The sequence below is a fragment of the Mus pahari genome, unplaced genomic scaffold (genome assembly GCF_900095145.1).
Source record: "Mus pahari unplaced genomic scaffold, PAHARI_EIJ_v1.1 scaffold_3812_U1_1, whole genome shotgun sequence".
NCBI classification, from domain to species: domain Eukaryota; kingdom Metazoa; phylum Chordata; class Mammalia; order Rodentia; family Muridae; genus Mus; species Mus pahari.
In genome coordinates, this window is record NW_018394108.1 from 6,792 (window position 1) to 15,599 (window position 8,808).

Here is an 8,808-nt window from a genome sequence, read left to right on the forward strand (position 1 = left end):
GGGGGGTATAGGGAACTTTCGGCATAGCATTTGAAATGTAAATAAAGAAAATCATAATAATTAAAAAAAAAAGAAGAAGAAGATGTTTTGGGACTGTGTCTGTTCATTCATGATTAGGACCTTTCTGTGTGTAGCAAAGATTGTCCTGGAACTGTCTCTGTAGACCAGATTAGCCACAAATTTATAGATTTGTCTTCCTCTGTCTCTTGAGTCCTAAAGTGAAAGAGGTCAAATACCACATCCAGAGAAAACATTAAACTTTAGTAAACATATCTAGCTTTTTTCATTGAAATAATGGAGTAATATATACTTAAATCAAGAAAAACTTTTAAACATTCTTCAGTGAAAGACCTATATAAATTCAATCAAGTGATAATTATTTTCTTTAAGCTAACTCTATGAAATAATGGACACTCAGCTTATTTCCAAGGTTGCAATCATAATAAATTTATTTACCTTTTTAATAGGAATGAAAATGACTCCTGCAAACTTGGCAGCAGGAATATTCTTTTTCTTTCATATTACAGTGGGAATTCTTGGTAATTCCTCAATACTATTTCATTATGTCTTTATGATAATCACCAGAAAGTGTTTAATGCCCAAAGACGTGATTATAAAGCACTTGACTTTTGCTAACTGCTTAACTATCATTTCAAAAGGCATTCCAGAGACACTGTCAGATTTAGGATTTAAATATTTCCTGGATGATATTGGTTGTAAATTGGTAGTTTATATTTACCAAATAGTGAGGGTGATGTCCCTGTATGCTATGTGCCTACTGAGTTGCTTATAAGCAATCACAATTAGCCCCAGCAACACCAGGTGGATAATGTTTAAACACAGAGCCACTGATTACATTGGTCCTTCCTGCTCAGTCAGTTGGCTTGTGTACATGCTTCTAAACACCTTGACTCCAGCAAGAGTGTTAGGACCCAGTTACAACAAAAATGTAACTAACATGGTGAATTATGCATACTGCTCATGGTTTACTTCCAGAGATGTGGCAACTGCACTGTATATGTTTCTACTCTGCTTCTCTGATGGCTTGTGTCTGGGTCTCATGGCCTGCTCAAGTATCTCCATGGTGAGTGTCCTCTACAGACACAAGAGACAAGTCAAGCATATCCATGGTGCTCAGCATTTTCTAAAAGTCTCTCCTGAGGATCAAGCCACCAAAACTATCCTCATCCTGGTTTGTACATTTGTCATCTCTTACTCAATCTCTTCTATACATGTAATCTTCACAGTCTACTCCAAAGGCTTAGGACTATGGGGAGTAAGTATGTTTATATTTTTAGAAAGATGTTTTCCAATATATTTCCCATTTGTTCTCATCACCAATTTCAAGTCTAGTTGCAGCCCGTTTTTATCCTTCTGTAATAAGAGATAGCTTCCTTCAAATATTGTATGAGCCAAGGTAATCTCTCTCTTCTTCTATATTGCAATATCCCTTTATCTATTGTGGAATGAATGCCAAGACTGCATTTGAAAATGTCAATCTTCTTTTAACAGACACCTTTCTCATGTGATTGGATCATGGTTGTTTTATCATAGTGGGGTTTTTTGTTTTTATTTTTACTTTTACAGTATTTATGATCCAATAATAAGCAATTTTTCAAATACATAGAATCCTATTATAAGAGTTATCCAATAATAGGCAATTTTATGAAAAAATACACCTCTGAGACCAGACCTTATTCTCTCTCTCTCTCCCCTCTCATACATATACACATATTTATACATGTGTTCATACCTTAATTTTTATGTGTATATTAATTTTTCCTGCATGTATGTCTGTGCACCACATGCATAATATTTCTTCAGAGGGCAGAAGATAGCCTTAGACCCACTAGAACTGGAGTTATAGACACTTGTGTGCCAACATTTAGTGAAGGAAATAAAACCTGGGTCTTCTAGAAGAGCTATCAGTGTTCTCAGCCACCAAGCAATCTCCTAGGCCCCGAGATTTTTTTTTTTTTATTTTGTGTATGTTCATGTGCCTCAGTGCATGTATGTGCACCATGTGCATTGCCTGATGCCTACAGCTGCAAGAAGAGCATGTTGGGTCCTATGGAACTGGAGTTAAATGCAGTTGTGAGCCACCTGGTGTACTTGCTGGGAACAGAACTTGGTTCCTTTGCAAAATCACAATGAGTTTTCCCCCAATGAACCAGCTCTCCAGCTCCTAACTGTTGTTCATTGCTTCTAGTATGTAATTACTACATCTTCAAATGTCATCATTCACTTGAAAATGTTGTAGAAAAATAAAAGAACATATGTCTCCTTAAAATATTAGCCTAACAAAGGCAAGTATTACATTTTCTTTCATGTGAAAACAAGAAACAAAATAGAATCAGAGTAAAATATGAATTACTGAGGTCAAAAGAACCCCAGAGAGAGTAAAATGGGGATATGAATGAGGTAATTAAGGATAAATATGACATTATCACATAATGGAAATGAATAAAAGTACCATAGTATAATCATTACTATGTATAATTAATGTGTAATTTAAAATATAAAGTAATTAAAACCTGTCATCATCCCCTGTGACATTTTCCATTCATTTTACTCCTATGACATTCTGTGTGCTATAACATCCACTTTCTACAAGGTTAATTAAAATATTCTAATTGTGTGCAAATTCTGTTCTTTGCATATATTCACATGTTTAGGGAAATATACCTATGGGGTATCCCTTTCTCCTCAGGAATTATATTAATAATGTACTTAATTTATAATAAGTTTTCCTGGAAAAAAATTACTTTTCTGCAAAGAAGAAATACGTCTGTTGTAGATTCCTTCAGTGCCCTCTTCAAATACACACATGCCACTAAGCCATGTGCTTACCACTGATCTTCTAAAAGTTCCAAAATCTCCATGTTGATTATAACATATATAACATGGAATTTGGTGGGGAGACCTTCAACATCCGAATTTAGTGACATTCTTATGAGGGATCAACTTATTGTTTCTAAATAATTTTGATATAATCAAACCATCCTCCAGTTTGTTTAGATGGTTTGTATCTATCTACACTTATAGGTTTGTTTCATTCATATACCTGATCTTTAGTTTTGTTCCCATTTATTCTTTCACAAAACAAGAAATATTTTTCTTATTTTTGTTTGTATAAAACTGAGCATATTTTTAATCTTCTGATTCAACTATTTAAGTTTTGTCTAATTCATATCTCTGAGCATTCTATGCATATTACAAAATTGTCACTTGGTGACTATCTTAAAACCTCTGAGGATTTTACTGTCATTCTTTTGTTCATCTGAACAGTAGTTTGTCTTATCTTATGAAATATTTTTCCATAATTTGAGTGTAAACATATTTTAAAGACTGAAAATTGCTAATGCTACAGTTATTCTTGCTTAGAATTTTCATGAAAATATTGTATTTTCTTGTACCACAAATAGCACCATTGTGATGAGAATATTAAAGGTGCTAAAAGATGAGATAATAATGTTATATAGGAATAAATTGTCTACTTTTAATAACTCAACTGGGATTATGTGATGTAATGTGTGATTTAGGTAGGATACGTATAATAAGCTCTATGTGACATATGCTACAACAGTACTATTTACGGATCATAGGGCAGCTCAGTTTTCAGGCAAGCATTCTTATGTAGCAATATAATCTAAGTAAACGTGTATGGATAAGCTTTTTATTAACTTTGTGCAATTTTTCTATGACTTTGAAGATATCTCAGATAATATCTTTTAAAAAAATAATCAGCAGTTAGCCAAAATAATAAAAACTTCTCAATTTTTATATCATGGAAATGCTACTACAAAATTATAGAAAGTGTTTTTAGAAAATTGAGGCAGGATATATGTGTGTGTGTGTTGTATATTGTACATTGAATATTGTATAATATATATGTATGTATGTATGCATGTATATATGTATATTGGTGTTTTTTTGTTTTTGCAGAAGTGTGTCTTTTAGATTGGCATGGTCCACAACTCAATAAGAAGTTGCAATTATCTTTGCACCCAATTCTGTGGCTTTTACCCCCCAGTACAGCATTCCAGGGCTATCTCACTACTTCATGTACCCTTTCTGTTTGTCTGTTTGATTTGGTTTTCTTTTTGAGAAGGTTTCTCCTTATGCTGCTTCAGGCTGTCCTAGCAATAATGTAATCCAAGCTGATCTTAAACTCACAAAATTGTGCCAGCCTCCTTCTTCTGTGTGGTGAGATTAGGTGCCAGTGGTTTTCTCTGACTATTCTAATTGTTAGGGTCAATCTTGTCATCTGAAATTTATATTCGGGAAGAAAAGAGTGACACAGCATGGAATAAGGGATGGTTTCATAAAAACAAATGTTTTCATATGAATGCTCCCTCTGACCAGTGCTGCTTTAATTAAGTAAAATGCAGAATATAATCAACAGGAATGAATACCAACTCAGTGACCTTGTTCACTGAGACACTTTGGATTAAAAACTGTGGAAATTAGGAAATGTTAACAACTATGGAATGAGCATGTGTGAAAAAACAGAATCAGAATTACTGGAAGATAAGTGCTAATCTTACTATTTCTTCCAGTATAGTACTGTCCCCTTTCACCACCGTGACTTCCTATCCATGGTTAGGGTGTGGTCTCCCTCCAGGGAGTCATCAAGAATTGCATTAAAGATACAGAGCTAGAGCTGTTAGGACACCTTATGTGACTCAACCAGAAGGAAAGGGTTCTTCCCCTCATTTTTTTTTTTTTTGCTTGCTTCTTTTTTACTTTTGTGGTTAGTCTACTATCAGGTAAGGATGAAACCAACTGAGACAGAACTCTTAGTTAATTTTTCACATTAAGTATGTGTCTGTTCTCTTTTCAATTTATAGTTTTTATACATCCGCCAACCATTGAAACAGATCCTCAATCACAAAACAGATACCAATCTTCCATAGTTGAATCTTTTTGGGATTCACAAAAGGATGGGTTCACAGCTCAGAGAATCTTATAACCTTGAGTCAAAAGCAAATAACCTTATGTTAAAAATATATATATAAAGTTTATTCTTTATATTTTTATGTTAAAAAATATAAAGTTTATTCCCAAGGTTCTGTTGTGAAGTCTGACAAGGCCATCTCTCACTCCTCAAGTGCTCAGCCAAATGACAATGGCTTGTAGGTAAAGCAGAAGCTGCAAAGATTTTGGAAGATGTTTGCCCAGTGGTTTTAGCAACAAAAGAATAGCCAGGAGCACATGATTTCTCAACGTGTTAAAGAGGTTTCTCATCACTGGACATTGCAAAGATAAATTTGCCATGGTAGAGAAGTAGGAATCAACAGAGAGAAAAATGGAGATTCATGGAGGGTCTGACTGTTGAATGCTTGAAGACTTTTCTCATAGTGAGTAACTGGGGTGATAGATAGCTAAGTCAGGGGGGAAAAAAAGACAGTCATTTGCATTTGGGAAGAAGTTCTGACTAGGTATCACAGTTTCTGTCATTAGTGGATGTACCCCCCTCCATCAAAATCCTTACATGGGAGAATACTCACTGTTCTAAATTAACAGAATAAAACAAAATTGATTGTTTGATAAACATGCCTAAATTTAGTTTGTTTACATGCTAAAAGTGAGACTGGGGAATTGACATTTCGGCAAGATTTTAACAATCTAGAGGAGATGCCTTAGGTCTGGTTGATGGCCTAGTCGAGGATGTACTCACATTGTAATCAGGAAGTCTGAGTTGGAACCTCTGTGTACACTTACAAATATGGTTCAAAACGCTTGCATTGGTCCCATTACAGGGAACGCAAAACCTGGGGTGGGACGTGGCACCATGAGTTTCCATTTTGGCTACTACATATTAGTAACATACCCTGTCTAGAAAAGTGGTACAATGGTAGAGTAAGTTATTGATGTTGAAATATGGCTCTCACATGCATACACAACAGTGACACCGACATAAGAAATGGCTTTGTGCATACTAGTGCTTTAGTGCAAATATTCAAATTTGAAAAGACTTTAATATGAATATAATTAGATTGGATCCCCTTTTGGGGTCTATATTTTCATAGTTCTCAGTCATTGACATAATGGATGAGGTGGTGAAATGTTTCAAACACATTATACTCACATTCCTAGATATCATTGTTCAAATCACTTCTTAGACTTTCAGGTATTTTGTTTAAATATTTCTTTGGATGGTTGTGGTAACTTTCTTGTTTGTTTGGACTTTGTCATTTTTTGTTTGTTTGTTTGTTTGTTTCATTCTGTAGGCCTGGTTCATTGTGGGGGGAATTATAATCCCTCTGTTTCTTTAGTGCTGGAACCAAAGGTGTCAACTACCACATCTTAAAGGGAGAAAGTGTCCATGAAAAAGGCTTAAATAAAGGCAGGGGGATATTTATATATCTGCCTGAGACATTTCTGCCACATTAAAATTTCTAATTATGTACTTATGCACCATACAGGTGTGGGTATCAGTGGAAAATCTGCTATTCTAGACTATCACCATGCATTTCCCCTTTTGCAACTTGTTATAAAAGTTTCTTCTCAGCAAGAGAGATCAATTTTTTTTCCTTTCAGAAACATTAGCAATGTTTTGTCTTTCTTTGCAGGCTATTAATGTTTCACCTGCATGTTGTAGAAAATATTTAATCTCCATAGGAGGTTTCTGTCCTGCTTTTGATCATTCAGTTCTAGGATAAAAGACACAAAACTTTTATTATTATAATAAGCCTTAATCAGCACTAGAGTGGGCATATACCTACCCTCCATGCAATTAAGATCTACTTCTCCATCAATAACCCCAAGGTATAATTTGACATGTTCCATCTGGGCATCTCTTAACTCCAATTTGGTAGCCCACATAGCTATGTTTTCACAATTTACCTATCCCATAGTGACTTCTTCCTCTTTCTACCTTCTTTTCTCCCTCCTTATAGATCTCCTCAGACCCCAAGTCTGGGAAGACCAAATGTCACCTATCTCAATTCTGCCCAGCTATAAGTTATAGGCATATTTATTCACCAATTAATGGTAACTTTGGTTGCAAGGTCACATAGCATCACTTTGGTCTATGTGCAGATTTTCTCATCCCTGGGGATAACCAGGCCTTGACTTCAGTATTTATCAAAACAGCAAACTTCAATAATTTCCCTTCTTAATCAAATAAAAGGCTCTTTTTCTTTTTAGATATAAGCTGAATACAAATGTAACAATTATGAACACTATAAAATACACATTTATAATATCTAGTCTATATTTTATAACTCAGGAGAAAGTATTCTATTATCTATCCTATCTTGGTGAGTTTGGAGTTCAGTGTTTCATTTAATTTCTATCTTAATTTTTATTTTATTTTATTTTATTTTATTGGTTTTGGTTTTTTTTCGAGACAGGGATTCTCTGTATAGCCCTGGCTGTCCTGGAACTCATTTTGCAGACCAGGCTGGCCTCAGAAATCCACCTGCCTCTGCCTCCCAAGTGCTGGGATTAAAGGCGTTAAAGGCGTGTGCCACCACGCCCGGCTCTATCTTAATTTCTATCCCAATTTGAAATACTAACTTGAAAATATTTTCTTAGACCTAAAACATCTTTTCTAAATGTTAAACAATATAAGTTTAATTTTCAGACTCTGACTATCTAGTCTTCCATGCCATGAGAAGGAATAAATATTATTTGAGTATTCAGGAAGTGTTGGGCACAGCTTCCAAAAATGATAGAAATGACAGAGACAACTGAATGCCTGGACGGTTCCAAATATTGTTTCTATATCATTGGAGCACACATCTTCAGCCTTCTGGCCCAGTATATCTGTCCGGTCTCTATATGCTGAGAAAGTGCAGGCTTAAATTAATCCTTCCTTGAACAGTCTGAAAGGCTGTACCAAGTGGGCTAAGTGTTTTGAAGTTGTCCTAGAAACAAGTCTTTGGGGTATTAACTTTTGATAAAGTTAAAGCAGGGAACTGGAACAGCAAGTCTCAGTATCTCAACATCCCTGAGGGTGAACCTTGTCTGGCCTGAATTCTTGGATGTTTTGTTTCATTTTGTTTTGTTTGTTTGTTTGTTTCATTTTGTTGTTGTTTTGTTTTGTGTCTTGTTTTGTTTTGTTTTTCTGCAAACATAAAGCTTTTAGAGCTAATATATATTTTATATTAATATCATGCAAGAAGTATGCAGTGTGTACAGATCAGTTAAAGATGAATTTTTGTTCCTTGTTTGAGCAGGTAAGAGACAACTGTCTTAATGAGTCAGTTTTATTATACAACCAAACTGTAATATAAATCTCCATTCATGCCATATGAAATGATAACATGGTAAATCTTTAGGACTCTGTCACCAACAAACTCCAATGGCTATGTATAGCTAAAGTTCTGGCTAGAGACTTTTTTTTTTTTATGTCTCAGCCAGTTTCAGGGCCATTTCCATGTAAATGGATCAGCAAATCATGTTACCAGTCCTGTTTGGTCTTTTTGATATCTTTCTTCCTGTTCACAGTCAAGATCTTTAAGAGATCTTCCTCCATCAAATCTGATCCTTATTACTCAGGAAGGAATCTCTGTTCGTTCATTCGTTCGTTTGTTCCTTCCTTCTTTCCTTCCTTCCTTCCTTCCTTCCTTCCTTCCTTCCTTCCTTTCTTCCTTCTTTTCTTTTCTTTCCTGTTAGTATAAATACAGAGACTTTCCCCCAACATAGCATGCCTTTGATACAGCAATTTGACATCATTAAGAGTATAGACTATAGTGGTTCCTCCGAAAATTGGACATAGTATTACCTGAGGACCCAGGTATACCACTTCTGGGCATATACCCAAAAGATTCTCCAACATATAACAAGGACACATGCTCC

At 35.1% G+C, this 8,808-nt stretch overlaps 1 pseudogene; it reads left to right on the forward strand.

Moving 5' to 3' along the window:
• Window positions 1–445: 445 nt before the first annotated feature.
• Window positions 446–1,411, forward strand: LOC110315876 (annotated as a pseudogene).
• The last annotated feature ends 7,397 nt before the right edge of the window (window positions 1,412–8,808 follow it).